The sequence below is a fragment of the Hydra vulgaris genome, chromosome 15 (assembly GCF_038396675.1).
Source record: "Hydra vulgaris chromosome 15, alternate assembly HydraT2T_AEP".
NCBI classification, from domain to species: domain Eukaryota; kingdom Metazoa; phylum Cnidaria; class Hydrozoa; order Anthoathecata; family Hydridae; genus Hydra; species Hydra vulgaris.
This window is the reverse complement of record NC_088934.1, coordinates 2,727,001-2,747,762: the sequence shown is the minus strand read 5'-3', so window position 1 is coordinate 2,747,762 and position 20,762 is coordinate 2,727,001.

Below are 20,762 nucleotides of genomic sequence, written 5' to 3'. Positions count from 1 at the left end.
CCATACTCTTGTTCAATTCCCTCACCGATATTGAAATAACGCCACATCTTCATACTTTTCTCACCAAACTCAAATGAGTGATAGTTGCTAATGTTCTTAATCTTTGGTCCAGTAACTACAGTTTTATCATTGCTAATTTGAGCAACTGCTACTTTTGCATCTTTAGCGCCAAAACTATAATGCATAGCCTTGTGTATATCTTCAGCAGTCAAAAGATTATTACCAGAGTCAACGTAACTCCTTAAAATTGTCTTTACAACTGCACTCTCCCTGTCACATTGATCTTTTCCACAACAGGGTTCATTATAATCATATCTCAGCAACTTTATATCTCTCTCTTTGCATACATTGTAGATTGCTTCAGCTGAAAGATTTCCCTGATAGCAGCCGGCATTATCAGATTTGGTAAACATTTTCTTGATATGCGGTTGATCAATTCTGAATTGGTCTAAAACTGCAGTGGCTAACGAAACAACATCACCTATTCCCTGATCACACCTATACATTGAAGTAAAGTAAACACGTTTGAATAACTTTCCTGCTATTTTTATGAAGAATATATCCACATGTAAACTCATTCCTTTCTTGCCAAAATACTCTCTTTGGCCCTCTCTGTATCGAACCGGAAGAACTTTTTGACAAAAATCTTTAAGCCAGAAAGCAGTTTCATCGTTTAATTGCTTAAAAGCTTCGATTTTTGCCTTTTTCTGTTGAGAATCTCTCATCAGGTGTTTTATGTAGTTGAATACATCCTTTACAGCAATTTCCAAATCATAAATAGAATCAGCATCGTCAGAATATTGAATTGTTAGTTCTTTGATCATCTCGATAGCTTTGCACAAATCATAGCAATCGGCACATACCACTTCTGATATCTCTGCGTTGGATTGAAGATTTTTTTCAGATGGATCTGATAAGGCATGTTTTGAGCTATGAGAAGAAATGCTTGAGTCATTGACACTACAATTGGTTTGATAACTTGTTTTCAAATACCTTTTTCCTTTTTCAAGGGCAGCTTCGAGAGATTTAGAACTAAATCTTTGTGCCAATTTTTGTAATGTTTGAAAACCATTCATGCCTGAAGCAGTAACATCATCTAATCCAGCTAAGCTTTTTCGACTTGAAGGTTTTATTGCATGCAATACTTTCCACAAACTTGAATCAGATAATGGTATATAATTGTTTTCACTACAACTTTTTCGATAGAACATGATAGCGTGGCTATATTTTGTCGTCAGTATTGCATGCACTATCTTTTGTTCTTCACCGCTGTCGTATTTTAATTTGGTTATTCCATAAGCAACATCATGCAAAATACCGCTTGTAAATATAAAGTCTAAGAAATGTTCACACTTTGTTTGATCAAGACTAGATCGGACGAATACTTTCTTCTCTGGAAATGCCAACCCTTTATGAGATGCATGCCATTTTCTTGCTGTTTCTATACGATGTTTGGTACACTCAAATGTGTTCATTATAAACTTTTTGGTATACTTGGTATGGTCTAATAATGAGAGGATAACTAACTTTCCCATGGAATCACTTTGCTTATATACTTTCTGAGCACGAATAATTTCAATTGGGAGAGGGCTATTTATTTCATCAACATTTTTACTGTTAAGAAAATCTATAAGTATTTCCTCTTGTCCAGGAGCAACAGCTTCCGCAAATTTTTTCTTTAATAAGTTTTCTAGGCGAACATACTTGCGTTTTAACTTATCTTTAGTAGTATCTTCCAGATATTCGAACTTCCTTTTTAATCTAAACTTTATTGGACTTGCATTAAGAACCTCAGTTACACTCTCACGGCTTCTTAGAGATTCGTCCAAAATCTCCTGTGAAACATTAATTTCACCGGGATCAAATTCTTCATCTGGAGTAGCAGGTGTCATATATGTTTGTTCTTGTTGTGTTTGTGTTTCTGTACATAAATTGGTGTTTTCGTTGACTCTAGATAAAGCAGTTTCTTGCTTTAAATGGGTAAAACACAGCATTGCACTAACTGAAAATACTTCATTGTATCGCTTTGACATTGATATGACGACATGTATTGGTGACGCCCTTAAAGCGGGAGATTTTTTTCCTTTTATATTTAGATGGTGAGGATGAAAGCATGTTTTTGGAGGACTCCATGCAATACCAAACATGTACCGGTGAAAAGCACATATTTGTTCATCCTTTTCAAGATTTCTTTTAAGTCTATTTGCAATAAGTCCATTTTCTTCCCAAATATTATTATCGTTTAATCGCATGACCTAAAAACAATTTTTTAAACAATTATTAAGTGTGTCATTTAAAGCATTGTTTATAATCTGACTCTTCACGAAAAATGTTTACAAGTTTGAAATACATTGTTGTTATTATTAAATACAATATTGCAAGAGTGTGATTAATTTAGTGATTATTTATTAAAAGAGTGAGGAATTAATTAAAAGAGCTATTTTTTTTTGTTTAAAGAACTTTGTCTCAAAATCTTATTGCAGAGAAGTTATAAAGTATGTAATTATAAAAATTATATTACAGTCTGCGAAAATTTAAAATACATAATTACCTTTAAGTTGATGAGGTGTTTCTTAACATCAACATCTCCCAGCTGATGAATGTAGAACATTTTGTTTATAATTTTATGTTTTTTGAATGATCCGCAATGTCCTTTTGAAAAGCAACAACAGTTTTCATAAAAATATTTGTTTTGTTTCATACTCAACTAAAAACAAGTTCTATTTATGCAGTACCTATTTCTCAATAGCAATGATAAAATATCTACTCTATTTATGCAAATTTTAAAGATCGTTAAAATAAAGTTAAGACATTTTTATGGTAAAGTAAACAACCGCCCACTAACTTGTTTCTCCACAATCGTGATATCAGCGATTCTTCTTCCATTCGATCACCACAAGTTATTTGGTTATGACGTAAATTTAAATAATTCACTTCTGATCATGTATTGTTTTTTATTATTATTTATTTCAATTGTTATGATTTCTATATCATAGTCAGAAACGCTTAAATTTTTTCTTAACATTACGTGCAATGTTTTGTGTAATGCTAAATGCTAATTTTGGATGATAGAAATTTTATTGTGAGCGAAAACCTCATCTGTGTGTCCAAAAAAATATCTCTTCGTACTTAATCATTTTTTACAATTTGTACCTTTATTTTTAACTTAATATCTAAAGATCACACGAATTTTTTTTATTATTATGTTAGGACCTTTTTGTATTGACAGTTGGATATGTTTACATTTTTACAAAACTAAGCGCCTCTGCCGTAATGGTTCATTTTGTAAGTATACTAAAACATTTTTTCCAATTTCAAGCCTTAATATATTAATAGGCCTTAGGTATCACATAACTTTCTTTGCATTTTTAGACTCAATACCTTTGATAATTTCAAATCCTAAAAGAAAAATTGTGTGCAACACTTCGCCGCTAGAATTAACTCCGATTAAAAGTTGACAAAACTGATTGATTTTGTACTTTTGAACTATGATAATTAGCCAACCGCACAGTGTCACGCAACTTTTTTATATTTTTTGGAGAGAGCTTTTGGGTTACGTCTGATATTAACTACAAAAGCTATGTGCAACTTTTTGCCTTGCCAAAAAAATGGGTTTAAAGGTGGCAAAAACTAAATTTCTAAAAATTTTTAAAAAATTCTCTAAAATTTAAGCCCAGATTCCGAGTGAACGAAACATTTTTGAAAATTTTTTTTTTCCCCAACAGGTTTTCTCTATATTCTGATCAATATATAAAAAATTCAAGCAATTTGGAGGAGGTCACTTCCATTGACTGCCTGATTCTTACAAAAAATGACTCTTAAACTTTTTACAGTCGCATATGAAAGGCGTCAGAGCAAAATTGAGATCAATTGCAGATGGTGGTGTTTTTTCATATAAAAAATAATACATTTTTATTAAAAGATAAATGCTTTGTTTTAAAAAAATATAATAGTAGTTTGTTTTTTTATTTATAAATAAGTTATTGGCGTTTTTATTTTGTCCGATAACTTGAGCATCACCCATTATTCGCGTAGTTTAGGTAGCAGTTGATGAGAAATAAAGTTGTCATAAGTTTTTTTTTATTAAGATAAGTTCAAGCTTTGTATGAAACTCTAATTTTCATAGAGACTTTAGTGCATACATAACTAATATGTTGATTCCAAGTTATGTTCTCGTCGAGATAATTGCCTAAGTATTTAACAAAGAGTCTCTTTTTATTTCAATTTCATCAATAAAGATTTGAGGCAAGTTTAAGGGTAAAAAAAATTATTTCCAAGCGAATCTAAGAGTGTCCATTTAGTTTTGTCAGTATTTAATGTTAATTTATTGGATTTGAACCAGTGGGATAAAAGTTTAAGTTCTTTATTTACGGTGGCAAAAAGTTCGCTAATATCACTCTTAGAGATGAATAAATTAGAATCATCAGCACACATGATGCTCATCAGATTAGTTGCTTTATTTACATCGTTTATATTAATTAAAAATTAATATAATAATAAATAATAGGAGGGGTCCGAGGATTGAACCTTGTGGAACTCTCAGATTATATTTAAACAATTGTTGTGATAGTTGTCATTAACAAAAACAAATTGTTTTCTGTTTGTTAAAAAACTTCTGAACCACCTTAACACTTGGTTATTTACTCCATAGTATTTTAGTTTTTCGCGTAGGATGTGATGGTTAACCGTATCGAAGGCCTTCGAAAGGTTGATAAAGATATCTAATGTATATTTTAATTGCTCAAAAGATTCTAAAATTTCATTTACAAATTTTACAAATTTAAATTTACAAAATTGGATAATTGCATGCTCTGTTGAGCTATTCTTTTTAAAACCAAATTGATTAACATAGAGTAGGTTATTTTTGTCAAATTGATTAACATAGAGTAGGTTATTTTTGTAACATAGAGTAGGTTATTTTTGTTTATATATTCTGTTGCACATAATCATTTCTAGAATTTTTGAAAATACAGATAGCACAGAGATGGGGCAATAATTACTTATTTGGGATTGGTCACCCTCGTTATAAATAGATGTAACTTTGGCAATTTTTAATTGTTCTGGAAAAATTCCTTGTTTAATTGAGGCATTGAAAACTTTGAAAAGAACATCTTTTAGTTGCTCAAAGCAATCTATAATCACGTTTCCATATATTTTGGCTGGTCCACATGATTTATTTTTTAAATAAATTGGAAGGCCTTTTCAAGTTCTTCAATTGATAAATCAGAGGATAGCTCATCAGAGCATATGCACTTATCCAAGGGTAATAAGAAGTCATTAAGTAAAGTTCTGGTGATAGGAATCTTATTTGATAGTTTAAGACCTATTTCTGTAAAAAGTTTATTAAATATATTTGATATAGCGTTTGGTTCAAATATACTAGTGTTAGCAATTTAAATCATTTGTGGCAGAAAACCAAAGCATGATTTTTGTTTTCCTGTAATTTCCTTCATTATTTCCCAAATGCGCTTAGTGTTATTTTTGAATTTGTTAAGTAATTCCGACTATAACTTTTTTTTAAGTTTTTACGAATTTTCTCATATAAATATTAATAGTTTTTGTAAATTTTTTCGTTTGTCAATTGTTTTTATTTTAAAAAAATTAATATATAACTTCTGCTTAATATTGGAAGATTTTTTAAACCCCTTGGTAATCCAAGGAGAATTCAAACTCTTAGATTTTGCTATTATTTCAAGTATGGGAAAGTTAGCGCAGATACAGAATAGAAAGTTTTGAAGAAAGTTTCATGTATGTTGTTTGCATTATCATTTATGTTAATATTATTGCAATGGAGTAAGGATAGTTGGTCTTTGAGTAAATTAAGTTTATTCTGATTAATAATACGTTTCTTCAATACTTTTTTATTGTCAAATTTTTTTTGCTATATATGTATCAATTGTTACAAAAATGGGAAAACGGTCCGTTGAAAACGGGAAAAATGGGAAAACGGTCCGTTGAAAACGGGAAAAATGGGAAAACGGTCCGTTGAAAATGGAAAAACGGGAAAAATGGGAAAACGGTCCGTTGTATCAGTTTTTAAAATACCTTTTTTGTACCATTATTAAACCATTTTTTATACCATGTTCAAAAGATGAGGTATCGCTTGAGCTTAGGAAGAATGCAGGATGCGCAGAAAAGTTACGAGTTCCATTTCCAACTATTGTTACACTTTACAACAAGTATATAGGTGGTGTGGACCTCATAGACAAAAAAAAAATGTATCATATGAGCCTGATAGAATGTCTAAAATCAAGTATTATTTAAAAAAATTTTTGATCTTCTTGATATTGTTGTGAACAACAGTCATTGTATTTATGTACAAATCAAGAGAGAAATTTAGAATTCAAGTCGATGCACCACTACAATATAGACAAATGGTTGCTAGAAGTCTTATTGGTGAATATTCTAATGACAAAGAAGTTCTCCATTAGCAGCCGTTAGGTCATCTTCAAGATTTATCGACAACACTAAAAGCACAAAATCGTTTGATCACGAAAGAACAACGCAAACGATGTGCTCTATGTGCCAAGCATGGTAATGAAAACTGCACTGACGGTTTCTGTGAAACATGTGGTGTGAACCTGTACTACACAAAAACACGTAACTGTTTTAAGGTTACGTGTTTTTGTGTTTTTGTGATGTGATTCTCTTTACTGCGGAATATATCAAATTCACGCAGTAAAGAGAATCACATCTCATCAATAGAAATTTGAAAATATTTAGTTTACTTCAAAAAAACTGCTAATAATAATCACTAAGTAGAACAATTTTGCTAAGCATTTTGTATTCTATTAATATTTTAATTAGTTTTTTTTATATATTAAGTTTATTTTAGGTATAAAAAACGAATTAAAACACACTTGTTTTATGTGACTTCTATTTGGGACAAATATGACATATAGTTCACTTTAGGACCACAAAGATATTTTTGTGCTATCTTATATTTCCACTTGTAATGGTGATGGAAATGAGTATGCATATAAAATGATTTGGAGTTTACACTTTTCTAAAAAATTTAATAATATTACAATTGATGATATATTGCATAAGTGTCCATTGTAACAATTGACACCAAAAGTGTCAATTGTATTAGAGGTCGTCCATAAATTACGTCACGCTTTGAAGGAGTCGGAGGGGTCATTGGTTTTGTGACGACTTATACAAAACTTGCTACTTAAGTGTTATGATTTTGTGACGAGAAGGGTGTAATGGAGGTTAAAAACGGTCGAAAATTGCGTGGCGTAATTTATGGACAACCATAATTTTATTTGAAAATGAACCTCACCAGTTCATTTTCAAATAAAAAAACACAAAAAAAGAAACTCAAATTAAAATTTATATTTACATAAGAATATGAGTACGCACTTTGCAAAATAGTGATTTCTATAAACTATGATACCAAGCATGCTTGTTATCTTATATTTAATCACTTATAAAAATCATATGAAAATAAAAATAATCATAAAAATAAAAACCACTTGGTTGCAATGTTCAAGTTGCTTTTTATAAGTGATTATAAATTATGATACAAGAATACAAGAATAATAAAACGTCTTGAACATTGCACAGTAGGCCAGAATTCATTTTTACTGGACAAAACTAATAACTCATTATATAAAAAAGATTTAAGAACAATTTTTGCACTGTTTACAAATTTAAGGATTGCGGTTTTAATGGGAACATTATTTTAATTATGGGTTGCTATGGATATCTAAATTGCTTAGCAACCACATATTTTATTACCTTAATAAATATAAACTGGAAAAAGTTATAACTTATTGGATTTCTCCCATAATTATAACATTATTACCACATAATTATAACATTATTACCACATAATTATAACATTATTACCACATAATTATAACATTATTACCACATAATTATAACATTATTACCACATAATTATAACATTATTACCACATAATTATAACATTATTACCACATAATTATAACATTATTACCACATAATTACATTAATTTTTATACTACAAATAAAGTGGTACTGTGGATTTTTTATTTGGTTGATAGTGACACCTGAAATGCCTGGCAATGGTTCATTTTGCATAGTTACTAGCTTAAGTAACTTTTCTTAAAGCGCCAATATTATAACCAAGGGCGGTTCCATAGGGGGGGGGGGCATTCTTCTCCCCCCCCCTCCCTCCCCTTTCTTCCTCCCCCCTCCATCCCTTTTCCTCCGTAGAATGTTTTGAAATTTTTTATTCTTGTAAGTTTATATATTAAACACAGCAAGTTATTTGAAAACGGAAATAATATAGTTAGGCTGTCTTAATAAAATTATAATTTTAATAAAATTCAAAACTGTGTAATTGCTCGCATACAAACCATTAAATCTGAAAATCGCCCCCTCCCCTTACTAGATCGTCTGCATCCCCCAATCTCCAATTGAAAAAAAACCTCAAATTGTCCCCCTTTACAACGTGGTCTGGATCCACCCTTGGTTATAACTAGACTAATATTAATGTGGCAGTTTGATTAAAAATTATTTTATGCATTTAAAAAATTCAACAAATTCTCAATTACTAATTTAAAGTATTTTTATGCAGTTTCAATGCTCTATTTTATATTTCATGAAACTACTACACAATCAATATAAAAAGAAACCTGAGCTTAAACGTTTTTGTGTATACAATAATATAAAAGTTTTAATTTAAAATCATTTTTCGAACCAAAACTCGTATATTCTGATAATTGTAAAACAGCTATGGCTTCATTTTCTTTACCATTATAGCGCAAACTACAACTTGATGCAAACAATAGTTCTTAAGATGAATATAACGCAACTAATGGCGCCAATCTTCTTTTCTTTGTTTTACTACTTAGAGTATCAAAATTCACCAAGGGCCCGCTAGATAGTGCAGTTGGATAAAGGAAGAGTTTTCTTAATCAATGGAAGCAGTAAGTAGAATTTTCTTATTATCAATTACAAATAGAACTGATATTAGTTTATTTTGTAACCATTGTTTGTTTTTATCTTCAAAACGAATTTTAATTAAAGATGCATTATGAAATTAGACAGGTTATTATTTGCAGATAAGTTTATACCATTTACAATTGCATCCAAAATATTAGGATTAACTTCAAGTTTTCTTGTAATATATATGAATAAATATCAATTCTTTTCATGTTTTAACTATATAATATATATAAATTTTGTTTACAAAATCTCATAAATTAAATTTTATAAAAATTTTAAGATGTATAATTAATAAAACAAGGGTGTAACACGAATCTAGTTTTGCTGAGACCCAATTATTACATAACCATTCAGAATTAAATACATGTAATGTTTTTGCCTCATAAAATTGGATACATCATTTACCCGGTGGGAGATGAGCTAGCAACTAGCTAGCGAGTAGCTAGCTGGTCGCTACTTATGGGTAAAAGACGCGTCTAAGACAAATAAAATACGTAGTAATACGTCTTTTAGACATTTTAAACACGCCTTGTGTCAACAAGCTATCTTTTTCCCAACGGGTAACTTGTAAAAATCATTAATAGAGACCAGGCGGACATCCGCGGATTATAAATCAAATTTATATTGATAATCTTTATATTGAACAATGTATTTCAAGTTTCAAATTACTGGACCACTTTTGACCGCAAAAGTTATATATCACTTATATATAAGGCTATATAAGTGAAATTTTAACTAAAAAAGTACATCAAATACCCCGTCATTTGAAATCATTTTTTTCAACATGGCTTATGTGTAAAATAGTGTTGTAGTAGCTCATATGAAAGATAATATTTGATTTTATTAAATTATAAAATAAAAAGATAGGTTTTAAAATTAACGTCTATTCCATGCTTATTAGTAACATAAAAAATACTATCAAATTCAAAAAAAAAAAATTTTTTTTAAAAAAAAGAAGCTTTTTGTTCTACAGCTTAGAAGCATACGGCATGATAATTATATAAAAATATATACGTTTTAGAAAGTTGAATGTTTAAGCTATAAAATTGTATATAATAGTGTAATTTTGAAAATGTATTTTTTTTACTTTTGTCCACCACCTGGCCCACTGTGCAATGTTTGGTTGCATAATGCAACCAAGCAATGTTCATGCACTTTATTATTCTTGCTAAAAAGCTTGACGAAACCCGGGATTGAATCAAGGATGCCACTATGTCGTAATTTTATAGAAATGGGTGGCCAAAAATAGTTTTGAAGAAAGTAATAACTTTTATTTAATTTTTTTATCTTTATGTCATCTAAACTAACAATTTATTAACTTATTTAGTTCAAACACCCGGATGGCGCTGCGTTTTGACCCAATTTTAAGAGTTTTTTATAAAAGTACAAATTTCGATTTTTTTTTTTTTTTTTCTTAAAGTTAAGCTTAATGAAGAAAAAATTTTTAAGATTTGTTGGGCCCTAATAATTGTTTTTTTAGGGGACAAATCCGAACAACTAGCCGCACCACTGATTATATTATTTATTATTAATTTTATTGTTTTGTTGGAGCATGTAATTTGTAAAGATAACCCATTACCCTAATTAGTAAATAGACCTAATTAGTAAACTGTGAATAATAAATACCTAAGAGGACACTAGTACTTCTACAAAAGGTTACAAACTTATTTTAATTTTTAAAAAGAGAATATTTAAAAAATTTCTTCAAGGTAATAATTTTTCACAATTTTTACTTTTAATATTGCAATATTTATTTCACACGTCAATGTTTTCATCTTCCAAATAATCTTCATTTGTAGCTTCTAAATCGTTCATTATTTCATCTTATAAATTTATAATTTCTGTTGGTTCCGAAAAAGTCTAAGGATTCTAGTTCTGTCAGTTTTATTAATTCCTTATTGTCTTTTTTCTTTGTATGTATGTATTTTGCCATAAAGAATTTTTTTATAAAATTAGACTTTTATAAAATGTGTATACACGGCTGGGGCAAGAAGAAGACAAATTCACTTCTAAAATTAAAAAACTCTTTACTTTTTCTGGAAGTTTGAGCACAGCTTTCTTTGTCCGTCTGGATTCCAAGAAGGTAGAACTAATAAGAGGATCGGATGATCTCATTGCACGGTTAAAGACGTCTAAACCAACTATTTCCAAGATATCTCTGGAATAATCTAGACTTTATAAACTTATATAAGGATCACTTAAATACAAATTTTAATAATCTTAACCTTATTGGTAATTTCGAAAATGAACTTGACCAAATCTATACTATTATTACTAACAGAAGAGAACACCTAAAGTCAAAAAAACGATCTGATTATTCAAAATCCTGGTGGACTCCCGAGTTAACTCGAAGTAAAAAAATTCTTTCACATTATTTTCAAAAATGGAGGGAAACGGGATTCGTAAAAGACTCCACCTCTTCTATCTTTAATCGATACCTCTTTGCTCGAAAGAATTTCCGCAAAGCCGTCAAAGCAGCCCAAAACAATAAACTATATCAACAATACATAAAAATTGAAAAACTAAAAAACTCTAACCCAAAAAACTTTTGGAATGTTTTTAAGTGTATAAAAAAGAATTCAAATCCAAAACTTTTTGCTATAAACAATAAAAAGGATAAAGAATTGATTACCGCAGAATTTGCTACTATATTTGAAAAACGATTAAACACTGAAAGGTTAAATCATAGTTCTATTTATCGTCAAGTTCCACCTTGTGAAAATCCTGATGAAATTGCTATTACTGATGAAAATATAAAAGTCGCTATTTCTTGCCTAAAATTGAATAAATGCCAAGATCATTTCAATATATCTGCAGAACATTTAAAATATGCCCAGTGTGATGCACTAACGCAATGGATAAGAAAATTTTTTCACTTTTCAATTAATCATGGATGGACCCCTATGTCTATGTCAACTTCAACTATTATACCGCTTGTCAAATCGTATAAAAAATCACTTAACGACCCAAATAACTACCGAGGTATCAGTATTATTCCAATATTTACGAAACTTTTATAATACCTAATTTTACTCATCAGTCCTGAGATAAAAGAAACACATCCCCTTCAATTTGGTTTCAATAGTAAGAATTCGACCTTGCATGCTGAATTTGTTATAAGCGAAACAATTAAGCATTACAACAACAATAATTCGCCTATTTCTTTATGTTCTTTAGATGCTGAAAAAGCTTTTGACAGCTGCAACTGGGACATTCTCTTTGATAAACTTTACTTTGATAAAAACTTACCTTTCCAAATAGTTAACACTATATCTTCTTTATACCACAAAAGTAGTGCAACTGTCTCTTACCTAGGTTCCAAATCAGTTTCATTTGCTCTTAAGCAAGGAGTGAGACAAGGATCCATTCTGTCCCCCTACCTATATAACATATACACCGAAAAGTTACTCGAAACTATAAAAAATGATAACGTTGTGGGTACTTCAATACATGGAAACTTCACAGGTGTTGTTGCTTATGCTGACGACATCATTCTTCTCAGCTCTACTCTATCTGGTCTTGAAAGGCTGATTACAACGTGTAATATTTACAATAACTTAAACGGCATAAAGCTCAATGCTGTCAAAACGGAACTGTTGCTTTCGGGAAAAAGACAATTAACTAATTGCAAGATAACCCTAGACGACCATCAAATAATACCAAATGAAAACTTAATCATCTAGGCTTTATTTGGGATACACAAAAATCTATTTTTGCCTCACTCAATAGAACAAATATTAACAATAGAGTATCAAATTTCCAAACAATAGTGCAAACTCTGATTCAATATGGTATCCGGTTTGTACATCCATCTTCAATTATTCAGTTATATACATCTTTAGCAGTTCCGACCCTAACGCATGGTCTGGAACTCTGTGAAAATAGTGAGTCAACAATGCAAAGACTTAATAAACTTGGAAGAAATGCAGTTAAGTCATTTTTTATTTATCCTATTTATCCGTCTATTAAATAATAAAGTAACTTTTGAAATCATCAATTCTCAGCTTAACTATTGTTCATTAAAATATTCATTTTTAGATGATATAAAGGAATTATGTAAGATCCATAAAATAAATATGAAAAACTTAATTCAGGATAAAAAGAAAGTGAAAATTAATATTTCAGAAAATATAATTCCTGAAGATACTTATCAAATTTTAGTCCAGGCAATTCAATGTTGGAATGCAAAGCAACAGCGAACAATTTTTAAAAATACTCTTGAAGAAAACATTCCCAAGTGATATACTTTATTCTCTCTTTATATATCTTAAACTATTTTTATGTATTTTTACCTTGTAAACACATTTACAGAGGGTGTTTAATAAAATAATAATAATAATAATAATAATAATAATAATTACGTTTGCTCTGACGTCAAACGGCAACAAGTCATATGGAAATCGAGACAACCTTTAAGAGCTATATTTAATTATGCTTTTTTTTTTTTGTTATTTTTTTGTTATTTTTTGTAATATTATTTTGTCGTAGTATTTTGTTGTTTAATAAAATAAGTTACATAAGAGTTACACGAAAAATATAAATATATAAGACAATTTAAAAAACAAACCGCAAAGAAGATATCGGTGATGCAATACCAATATCTTCTTTGAAATCTTCTTTCAATATTTTCATTGAATAATTCTAACAATAATTAATATTGGAATTCTTTATAATATATATATATATATATATATATATATATATATATATATATATATATATATATATATATATATATATATATATATATATATATATATATATATATATATATATATATATATATAAATTCGTGATCCTTCAGTTTTTTATTTGATATTTTTAACGTTTTGAAATTTTGGTTTTCTATCTGCCATTTTTAAACTTTTTTCATTCTAATATTATTAATAAAAGTACCAATATTTTGGCATTCTTTATTTATCTATCTATTTATTCATCTCTTTTCATTCAATCATTCTCTACTTCGAACTAAATCTTTGTTGCCGCTGTCATTATTTACTAAATTTTTGTTGCTGTTGTCATTGTCCTTATTTATGAAATTCTCCTTTTATTATAATTGTTATCATTTTGTTACTATTATTACTATTATTATTATTGTTATTATTATCATTATTATCATAATTAGTATTATTGACATCAGTTGTTTTTACTATTTTCATCATTGACTATAATGTTATGTTGTATATTCAGGTATTTACTTTATATTAGTACTTGTACTATTGTAAATTTCCTTAAAATGTTATAATTTATTTCGAAATATATTTGATTTGATTTGATTTACTACCTCAATCTTTTTCATAAAGACTTTAAAAAAAAAAATATCGTCAAAAAGTTCATATAAACTGAAGGTATTATAAGATGTAAAATTTCCAACTTAAATACTCAAAGGTTTACAATATATAAACCAATACATAACTAACTACAAGATTAAGTGTACAATTACTTCCTTCAGCGAATAAAAAGTAAAACTATTTAGAAAAAATTCATCGGAGTCATTAATCCTCAGAATTAAAAATGTTTTTTTGCTTGAAAGATGAGTTTTTAAACTCATTTTTAGCGTTTTTTTTTTTTTTTTTAAATAATTCCATATCTTAGGTCCTTCATCGAGGACTTAAGATATGGAATTATTTTCGCGAAATGCTATTGAAAATTCTGTGTATTTATTTAATTTCTTAAACAAGTTAGAGAGATTTGATTGATTTGTTCTAAGGAAATACTTTTCATTTATATTTTTTTCAAACATAATAATAAAATTTGCAGTACTGAGGTTATTTGTATATCTATGCATGAAAATTAGGTGTTGATAAATATTTCTTTCATAGACATTCATCGTTTTCATGTCTCTCGTTAAGGATTTTGTGTGCTCCCCTCGTTTTTTCCCGTATATAATTATAAGCGCATATTTTTGAACACTAAGAACTTTTTTAAGTTTTGTTGTACTACTCCATGTAATATTGGCACAAATTGGCATAAATTGGCATAAATTAGTTAAACAATGAATTAAAGAGAAGTATATTAGTTCAAGACATAGTATATTAACATTAGAACGAACTCTGTACATCATACCAATGGTTTAACTAACTTTTGATTGTAATAATTAAGCATAAAAAAATAAATATGCTAACACAAATGCTTGTCAACAAGTAATCCTAAGAAATTTATAGTCTTCCTTTTTTATTTCTTTATTATTTAAAAATAGATCTTGTAATTTGAGGGGAAAGTTTACTTCTTGCAACTTTTTATGAAATAATATATACTTTGTTTTTTTTTAACGTTTAATGAGAGTTTATTTGCTGTAAACAAATCATATATCATATTTAATTCCACGTTTATGTCCGCATAAAGTAACTTGATACTATGGTTGGATAGAAAGAGATTTGTACCATCTGCAAAAATAATTGGGTTTAATTTGACTGATGCATTACTTAAGTTGTTTATATAAACTAAGAATGAGAGAGGCTCTAGTATTGATTCTAGTGGTACTCCACACTCGATTTTAAATATTCCGTATACCTTGTTTTGGATATATTGTTTTCTATCAGTAAGGTAACTTTTAATCCAATTGTAGTCCTAATTAATTACCTCAAAATACTTTAACTCTTTTAGCAAGATGCAGTGATCAACGGTGTCAAAAGCTTTAATTAGGTCAATAAATATACCTAAGATAAATTTGTTTTCATTAATTAATATTATAAAACCCATTACTTATTTGATAAACTAATTCAATAATTGCATGTTCAGTAAAATGATTTTTCTGCAATCCAAATTGTTTTAGATAAAAAAATTGTTTTTTGTAAAAGCTCAAAGATTCTATTATAAATTTCATGTTCGAATGCCTTTGAAATTTTAGAAAGCAATCATATAGGCCTGTGGTAGGAAACATTTGAATGATCATAATTTAATTTATAAATTGGAATTACATCAGGAAATATTCCTTGGTCCAAGAAAAGCGTGACTATATAGAACAATGATCTACTAATGCTTTTTCTTATTTGAAATTAGTATATCACTGGATATCTTCAAATCCTGATGATTTGTTGTTGTTTTTTTAAGAAAAAGCCATTTCAAATTTTTTTAATGTCAAGTCAAAATCATATAAGGTTTTGTCATTTAACGATGTTAGATCAGAATTTTTTATCAGGTTTTATCAGAATTAGAAGGTGGTATAACTTTGTTAGCTGAATCAGGTCCATTATTTATATATAAATATATGTTAAACTTTTTAAATATTTCTTTAGGACTTTAATATCATTATTATTTATATTGATTCATTTTGATAGCGAAGAAGTTTTATTTTTATTTTTTCGTAATCATTGATATGATTACAGCCCACGTTTTTTTAGAATCAAGTTTACATTTAGTAAATTGTAATAATGTACTGCAATAATTTTTTAAAGTTTTTTTTTAGAAGATCAATATAAAAGTATTTATATGTTTTATAATTTTTTTCATTAGTTGTGCTTTTATTTTTAGGAAACTTATTATACAGTTTTGGTTTGATCTAATCATTTTATAAGTGGATTAGCAAGTGTTCATGTTTTTATTTTTAATACTTCATTTGGACAAGCTTCATTAAAAATCTCTTGAAATTTGTTTAAAAATAAATTACATGCTTTATTTGCATTTTGACTCTTATAAACATCACTCTAGTTCTCTATATATTTTTTTTTTTTAATTTTTTTTTTTAATTTTTATTTTAGGTGCCCCAAGAAGTCCTAACGGTCTTGTCACAGAGCACCGCGGAAGTGCATTTAACCAGGAAGTTCACGCCTCCTTCCTTACCGTGACGCGAAAATTTGTCCAGAGCTCGTTTCGAACCTGGATCTCCTGCTTAATAAGCAAGCGCTCTAACCACTGCGCCACGGCCGCACTAATTATATAATTATATAATTTTTTCCTGTTTTTATAATGTTTTTACTAAAAGTTAAAGTTTCTTTTATTTAAATTTAAATTATGAGTTGATTATTTGGAATAACTTTTATATATTTGATGTTAATGTATATTGGGAAACAATCACTAATATCAGTCTTAAATACTTCTGCCCCAAATGATGTTTCTAAGTAATTGTAATAAAATTATTATTTATTGCTGTTGCAGTAGTTCTATTTACCTGAGTCGGTTTATGAATTACAGACAAAACATTGTATATTTATAACAATTTAAAAAAAGAATTTATTTTCTTAAATTTCTAATATGTTCGGGCGTTCAAATTTGTGTCACATAGCATAAATAATCTTTTTTTCCCCTTGTTTGTTTTTAAAATACTTTTTTTGATAAAATCATGAATTTTTTAATTTTACCACGGCAGGTACACGTATCGTATTAGTCTATTTATTATGAAAAAAGGTAGCAGAAAAACTCCCCCTGAAAAAGATTCCCCAGAAATAATCCCTCGAGAAAAAAAACCCCCTCGCAAAAATCCCCAGAATTTTTTTTATAACGCATAAAATAAACAATATATCAATATAAAAGTAATTTATAGTATAAATATTTCATACATGCATAATATGCTACAAGCAATACCTTAATCCTTCATTTTTCAATTGACTGATAAATAGGTAGAACATGCAAGGAGTGCCGCTATACTGACTGAGGGTTTGGTTTGGGCATGCAACCTATCAATTTCACAAAATTATTTAAAAAAATTGAATTTTTTTTTAAGAGGATTTTTACTTGGGGATTTTTTTTTCGGGGGATTTTTTTGGGGGAAATTATTTTCACGGGGATTTTTTTCGGGGAGGGGGGCGTATAAGTTAAGAAATATGTAGTAAAGCTACATAATTACAGCATTGTTTCTTTATTTTTGTATATAAACCAATTTTCAAATAATTTATATAAAATTATTTATATAAATTAAGTTATTTTAACTAGTCGAGAAGTCAAAGAGTATAATGTTTAACAAACAGAAAAGAAATGAATATTCTAATTAAGGCCAGCGCGAAGGAGGTATGGTATCTCTCTCCCCCCCCCCCTCTACTTTCCCAATTCAATTAATATTTGTACCATTAGTTGGAAAATTGAGATTTATTAATGTTAAATGTTTTAGTGAAGTTATAAATTATAAATGGCTACTTTGTGGTAGCTTAAAAATAGACAAAAAAAAGTATGTTAAAGCAACTTAAATAGCAAAAATGTGTACTATTTTGTATATTCATTCGTGTGTTCAGCTGTGTGTTCACTTTTTTATTCACTCGTGTGTTCAGTTGTGTGTTTACTTGCGTGTTAAGTTGTCAGGGTCACAGGTTTCGAATATTTAGTTGTCACGACACGGGTTTTGATGCGGAGAGGCACAATCGTTAAGGAAAATTACTTCAGTAAGAATTCACTTTAGGAGAATTGAACATTTAAAAAGTTTTAAAAAGTAAGTTTACTTTTTTTAAAAAGTATTCTACCTTTAAGAATCATTTAAAAAATAGAAACATTTGAATATCATTACTGTTGTGGCTATTCGTGGAGAATTACACCTGGTAGAGATGGCTGTAGCTTTTTTGCCGCCCTCGTGCAATTTTTTCGGCCACCTCTGACAACATTATAAATTTGCTGTTAAATTACATGGAAAATAATATCGCCAATAGAAATATAGAAATAGATAGCCTGGCCACTTACGGTATTTCTTTTATCAACTACTTGATTGCTCTTTTTTAGTGTCCAGTCAGCTACAGAGTGCACAAAATTTTTTAGTATTTATTGTTTATCTACGAACAGCTCTTTATAATTGCATGTTCTTCATCCAATACTTCTGATTCCTGCTGTTAATTGTTCTATTTACGGCTGCAGTGCTTCTGGGAGGCTTTAGGAAATTTCTATATTTAAAGTTCCATTTGTAACGATAGTTTTATTAGTTCATGAGGGAAAATTTGATAGCAATTTGTTCTAGAGATCATATTGAAAATAGAAAATAAGCTTCTGTTTACCAGTAAACTTTTTCTATTACCTTCCAAAATTGATACTTCAAAAAAGTACAATAATCTAGATCATATGGACTTTGTGGTTACTGGAAAAAGTTTTTTATCGTCGTTACCTTAACCAAGAAAATCTATATTTGCCACATTTGTTAAAAAGGATGCTTTATAGTATCCAGTAATTTTTTTGCTTTAACACATCTTATCCTTTTCGGTAAAGTTGGGTAAAACTCCGGACACTTAAGAAAAAAATAGATTGTACACATGTACTAAGTGAAAACAAAGTGTCAGAAAATAATTATTTTGTACATTAATAATTTACAAAACATAAAAAGAAAAATGTCAGAAAAAATACATTTTTCTAAATTAGAAAGTTGCCCCTGGACACATTGTTTAACTATGATTTAACATCTTTTTTACCCGTGTGACACAAATATAATATATAACTAATTAGCATTAGACTGTTATCAACACATTTAAAAAAAAAGTTGCCTTAAAAGATTGCCTCTTATATATAAGGAATGGGAATGAAAATGTCATTATTTAGAAATATAAACATTCTCTTTTTACTAATGAAAACAAACACTTTAAAAACACTTTTTCAAATCTTAGGACTTTTTATTGGAATTAAATGAATTATTATAATGGGTTTGTGTATAATATTATATGTATTATTGCTTATATAATAAAGTGGCTCATTTTTAAAATGTAAACGGATTAAGTTGTCTGGAACCACCCTCCAAACATGTGTCCGATATCACCCAATCATACCTCATTCACAAATACTAGTTTTAAAATCAGTGAATTAAAGTATTGAACGATTTTTTTTTTAATAAATATTGTAAATAAAAATGTATATTAAAAATTAGGTATAATAATAACTGAATCAAATATTACGATACATCGTTCTTCTGGAGGTAGGATACATCGTTCTTCTGGAGGTAGGGTACATCGTTCTTCTGGAGGAAACAATATCTTGCATTCCCAGCTAATCGCTTCGGCATGTTATGATAGATATTTTGCAAATGCCATATTTTCACTCAAATAATGTTTTTATAGTATTTAAAATTACCTAGCTTCTTTAGTTTAAGCTATACATCAAGTCTGAAGTTATCCGCCGTCCGGGCTACACGACTTTACTCTATATATACTATACATATTCACAGAGTAAGCATAGTATGAACGCGTTTTAAAAACGAACTTTATGACCGGTATTAATTTTACAACGTCAGTATTATTCACCTTGAGAATTAATACGGTTGTTACAACGCATTCTCAAAAAATGGGTAATTTTTTACAATAAACAATAAAATGCAAAGCTAAAAATATCTGTCAGGGTTAGGGTCAGGGTTGTACTACCAAACTCTACACTACCAAAACATTTTCAAATAAAAAAACACAAGAAAGAAACTCGAATTAAAATTTAATTTTATATAGGAATATAAGTATATTATTTTATTCAAAAAGATTTTTGCAATGTACCCTAGCGAACATTCTTTTTAATTATAGAATTAGTTCTACATGAGCTAACCTGCTATTTTTCACAGAAATTAAAATATGAAAGTATCCCAACTTTTCTAAAAGCTCTCTGAGAAATGATGTCAGTTTAGCCTGATGAAAAAATTGATGATGAAAAAATTAATAATGAGCGCAGAGCTCTTTTTAAAGCAAGTATTAAATTTTAATGCAGGTTTAATTTTTTATGTTTAGAATTATTATAGATTTCAATTCCGTATCTTTCTTATTGTCACAATTTTGCCCAGATTTCTGTCTCAGTGTCGCCAATCAATTGTTCCTTTTTAAATGTATAAGGGAAAGGCACCTATGATGGCATGGCGCATACTGGTCATATTTCCATAAATATTGGTTTTGGTGAAAAACTGATTACACCTACATTTGTATATTGGCTTTACAATAATTTG